We start from the raw sequence: 6,000 nt of genomic DNA on the forward strand, positions 1-6,000 counted from the left end.
TATGTATTGGATGTGTCTGTTGCTACTAAGGTATCAGTGTTTTTAAGTCCTCTTAGTGAAGAGAGCTAGTATGTGTATATATGCATCTCTGGTTATTTGTGTCTTTCTTCTGTGCATGTGTATGCATTAAGCTAACTTCAGCTCATACTAATATGTAATCCAAGGTCATCTGGTTCATTCTTTCTTTTCCTCCTTGATGATTTGTAATTTCTCTCTCCAACAGTGAAAAACCTGGTTTCCATTCCCTACTATCCATTTGCTTATTTTTTCAACCCCAGTATATAAGTAAAATAATTTCAGAATTGTTAGCCTGAATCTTCATGAAAACTATTTTATCAACTAGAGGACAAGTGTTTGAATACAATTCGTTTTGTCTGCAACCTTACAGTCTCCAGTCAACACACTGTATTCCAAAGCAATTTGGACTTCCTTGTTTCCCCCCGCCCCTTCAATAAGTTTAATGCTACATACCTAGGAGAGTTAAAGTTGATTGACTCAGTTTACATCCCATTCTGGATATCTCAACACACATGTTTATGTTTCTTAATATGCATATGTTAAAGTTCTCTTTTAAGATTTATAGTTCTTTGGGGCTTTTTGTTTTGTTTTGTTGTGTGCTTGTGGAAATGCCATTACCAGGGGTTGAATTTAGGGGCATTCGACCACTTCCCAGTCCTATTTTTGTATTTTATTTAGAGACAGGGTCTCACTGAGTTGTATAGCACTTCACTTTTGCTAAGGCAGGCTTTGTACTCTTGATCTTCCTGCCTCTGCCTCCTAAGCCACTGGGATTACAGGTGTGTGCCACCACATCCAGCAGTTCTTTGGGTTTTGAGAAATGCACGGAGTAAGATATTTACCACTCCAATACCATACAGAATGGTTCCATTACCTTAAATTTCCCCTCTGCATTCCCAATGTAGTCAAACTTTCCTTTTCCCCAATCTCCGGCCACTACCAATCTGTATTACATTCTTATAGTTTTATGTTTTTCATAATGTCCCATAGATGGAGCCATATAATGTGTTGACTTTGAGGTCCAGTTTCTTTTGCTTAGTTAAATGCCTTTAACATTCATCCAACTTGTGCTAATCAATCACTGTCTTTTTTATTGCCTAATAGAACACCTCTCTGTGGATGCACCTCAATTTCTTTATCCATTGACATTTTTTTTTCATAATTAAGTAAACTTTTATTTTCAGATTTGAGTGGAGACAATATTGTTTCATCTGGTATCATTTGCCAGAAAGTAACAGAGAGCCAGACACACATTATTAACTTTCAGAATTTTGGTTATCATTGGTCCTATGTTCTTATGTTTGATGATAACTCAGCAAGATTTTCTTCCTGCAGTCTATAAGTCTTTAAAGGAACTTAGTTAGTAGCAGATGTAGTTGATAACTGACTGGCATAAGTGGCTTTTACATCTTATTTATTTATTTATCTATTTTTTTTTTTAGTTATCTATGACACCAGGGTACACCCTGACATAACCACAAAAACATGGAATACAACTCACTATAATTCAGTCACGATCGCTCTTCCACCCCTGTTCTGCTCTCCCTCCACTTCACTGATGCCTCTTTGATCCATTTACAGTCTACTTTTTCTTTATCTTTTTTTTTCATTTTGAAGACATAGTGGCTGTTTACAGTGATAGGAAAATATGTATAAAACTGCTATAAGTATTTGCATACAAGTTTTGTATGGACAAAAGCTTTTAATGCCCCTAAGTAAATATTTAAGAGTGGGATTGCTGAGCTGTATGGTAACTGTCTGTTGAACTTGCTAAGGAACTCCCAAACTCTCCTCCAAATTGGTTCTATCATTTAACAAGAGAGTCTCCCCATCCCCCCGCCCCGCTGAGCAAAATTCATTGCTGATAAAACAGAATCAAATCATGTTAACCAAGAAAACGATCCAAGAATAGAACAAAAGAGTAAAAACTCAAATCAGTGAATTAGGCAATCAATTCATGAAATCCTCCAAGAGAACAGATAAAGATGGGAGATAAATATCATGAGAGAAAAACAACTTGGTGAATAGATCCAATTAATCTAATAAAAATCCCTACATAAAATGTCTCCCAAAGGTAAAAGCAGGCACAAGCTACAGAAACAATTACAAGATCCTTTAATTGAATTAGACAACAGGATACAAGGGAATCCATCAATTGATTCAAGAACTGTTTCCAAAACTAATTAAACAGTGAGAGCATTTCCTTCTATCCTCATCAGGAAGTGAAGAAGAAAACATGAAACACAAAGTAAAATAAGAATGAAGAAGGAAACATACACAAAATTAACAAAGTGAGGCAAGGAAAATTGAATAAAACTGCAAATTCTATTAAATTCTATTAAAACATGGACAAGATGGGAAATATTCTAGTGAAATATAAATTTTAAATGTACTCAAAATGAAATTACAACTCTAACAATAGCTAAAATCATGAAGGAAATTTTTAATGTATTCAAGTACTATCTTTCATCAGCACCAGTTCAAGGGCTTTATGAATAAATTTTTTTCCTTAGGGGCTGGGATTGTGGCTCAGGGGTAGAGCGCTCGCCTAGCATGCATGGGGACCTGGGTTTGATCCTCAGCACCACATAAAAATAATGAAATAAAGGTATATAAAAAAATTTCCTTAAAACTCGAAGCACCCAGAGATAATCCATATGATATTTAAGTTAGTCCCAGAAGATATTATAGGCGAGGAAGATTTTAGGTTCTCTTCTTGAGCTATTGTAACTCTAATTCAATCGTCGTAAAACAGAGAAAGAGGTTTTCCTAAGTCTCATCTGAAAGCAAAAATGCCAACATTCTAAATTAAACATTAATAAATTTTTCGAGAGTGTAACTAACAGAACTATGTACGCTCAGGCAAAACTAACCCCAGGACCACAAGGTGCTACCATCTGAGCGTGCCCCTCAATATTGATATGTTGAAACACAACCACTGCATCATTCAACCCACCATCACGAAAATGACACCCGAGGCAGTCTACCTATAAAGAGAAATTATTTCCTGTGACTCACAGTTTAGAAGGTTTCAGTCCATGCTCCATTGGAGCTTTTGCTTTTAGGTGTGTGGTGAGTCAGCACGTCCCTGTGGGAACGGTTAGCAGAACAAAACTTCTTCCCTCATGGACAAGAACTGAAAGAGAAAAGAGACTTCGAGATCTAAAAACCCCTGAGAGGACAAGCCCCAGTGACCTGAAGACCTTCCACGAGGTACCATCTCTTAAATTTTCTAACATCTCCCAATAGCACAGAGCTGGGGACCAAGTCTTTTAACACAGAAGCCTTTGGGGAACATTCCAGATCTGTACTATAGCAATCACCAGTGTGACAGTATGAACAGGTGGGGACTTCAGGAGGCAGTGAAATCATGAACATGAAAACTTCTAAATTGGGATGAATCCCTTTATAAAACAGCTCAAGAGAACTTGTGAAGCTCTTTATGTCCTGCTTCTACCCATGTGAGGAATGAGCAACAAGGTGCCATCTTGCAAGCAAAGAGAAGTCCCTCCCCCAGACAATGAATGCCAGTGCCTTCATCACGGACTTCTCCAAGCTCCAAAACCATGAAGACATAAATTCCTGTTAGTCTCAGATATTTTGTCACAGTTTCCCCAACAGACTAAAACATAAAGTTATTGGGGATTGAGGTAATATGAACTATTCCATTATTACAGGAAGACAAGCACATTTCATCTCTGCAGAGGCTGAAGCACATTTGATAATATGCAAAATCTATTTGCAATAGAAAAAAAAAGGAAATTCAATAATCTTGATGTAATTGAGGCCATCTGAAACTATGTGCTGTAATCATACCAGCATGTGACATTGTATATATATTACCATTAATCACTGCTATCACCTCTGTTTTATCATTTTAAAAGTGATAAAAAATAAGGCAAGAAAGGCAATAAAAGAGTGAAAAATCGTATTATCCGATAATATTCATTCTTTTGTATATAAATTAAACGTTTCACTTACAAAAAGGGCAATCTTAATGTCTCAAATCTTTTGAAGATTGACCTGTATCATGTATTATTTCCTAAGAGGCTCAGAAATTAAAAAGAAATTGATAAACTTATGTGAAAGGGAGAAGACTAAAGAAAGTATAAAGAAATCAAGTGCATTCTCAGATCTATCATTGGAAAACTTATAAACTAGAAATGACATTTTCCCACTTCTTTAAGGCTGTTATTTAAATATCACCTTGCCAGGCTGGTGTCTTTGGGTTACTACATCTAAAATAACACCCTACAGAGAATAATAAATGCTGGAGAGGATGTGGAGAAAAAGGAACACTTTCCTTCTGTCGGTGGGATGTAAATTAGTGCGACCACTATGGGAATCAGTATGGGGGGGTTTCCTCAAAAGACAAGAAATGGAACCCCCATATGACCCATCTATCCCACTCTTTGGTATTTATCCTGAAGAATTAAAGCCATCTTACTATAGAAATATATGCATACCCAAGCCATGTTTATAGCAGCACAATTCACAATAGCCAAACTACACAACCAGCCTAAGCATCCATCAACAGATGAACGGATAAAGAAAATGCAGTAATATGCACAATGGAGTTTTATTCAGCCATAAAGAAAAATGAAATAATGGCATTTGCAGGAAAATGGATGGCACCAGGGACCATCATGTTTAAGTGAGATAAGTTAAACTCAGAAGGTCAAGACTCATATCTTTTCTCTCGCATGCGGATGAGAAAGGAAAAAGGAAAAGAAGGTTGAGGTGGATCTCATGAAAATCAAAGGGAGATCAGTAAAGGAAAGGGACCAAGGGGTGAGAGGTGGGAGGGCAGGGGAAGTGCTGGGGAGTGATTATTGGCCAAATTATATTGTTATATTGTGTGCAGGTATGACTATATAAAAACAAGCCTCATCAGTATGCACAACTATAGGGCACCAATAAAAATGTGGAAAATAAGAATAACTACTGGGGCTGGGGATATAGCTCAGTTGGTAGAGTACTTGCCTTGCATGCATAAGGCCCTGGGTTCAATCCCCAGCACCACACACACACACAAAAAAAAGTTAAATTTAAAAAAAAAAGAATAACTACTAGTAAAATATAATGATTTTAGCAAAAAAGGTCTGATAGTATAGAAAAAATAAAATTATTATTGACCCAAAAAAGTAAATAAAATAAAATAGAATTTTCCACCTCCAGCATTTTTTTAGATCCTTGCCCTCTTGTATTCGTTTCCTGCATAAGCAATATTATTTGACACAGATTAAATTCTTTTATTTTATTGTAATGCCTAAGAGACTCTGACCCACCAGCACCACTACCAACCATGCTGGAAAGTAAACTGTGAGGATTATAAATGAGCCCCCAAGACCTCTGGGAGGAAACAGCAAAGATCAAGGACACACCCAAGGTCGCCGAGGTGAAACTGTGTCCACAGTGACCCCCTCAGTGACTGAGGATTCATCTGGGAGCATTTGTAGCACAGAGTGACCCAGGGAGGAATGTGTGGGACGTAAGGTCACAGAGGTAGCCTGCAGGACCTCTAACCAATAGTGAGAGATTTAAGAGCTTAATTGAAAGAGATCAGGTTTCCACTTTGAAACAGAGAAATGGTATTATCTAGCAGCAAATAGCACTCTGCCTTACAGAGTTGAGGCTAGAAGGAATATTGAAGGAGTTCAGGTGAGAGTCATATGGGAACAGTGGAAGGCGGGGAGAAGTGGACAATTTTGGAATATCCTTTGAGAGAGCTGACAATTTGCTAATGGGTTACATGCTGGAAAAAAAAATAGACATGTGCAACTGGGTGGATCAGCCCACGTGTGACTGTGATCCTGGAAGATTATAATGGAGCTCAAAAATTCCTATTGCTTAGTGACGTCATGAAGTCATAATGATGTCATAGTAAAAAACTTACTGCACTGCCAATCACATAAAAATATTCCACGTACAAAAATGTACAATACATAATACCTGATGAAGGTAACAAATTACTATGTTACT

This window comes from Ictidomys tridecemlineatus, chromosome 3, assembly GCF_052094955.1.
Source record: "Ictidomys tridecemlineatus isolate mIctTri1 chromosome 3, mIctTri1.hap1, whole genome shotgun sequence".
NCBI classification, from domain to species: Eukaryota; Metazoa; Chordata; class Mammalia; order Rodentia; family Sciuridae; genus Ictidomys; species Ictidomys tridecemlineatus.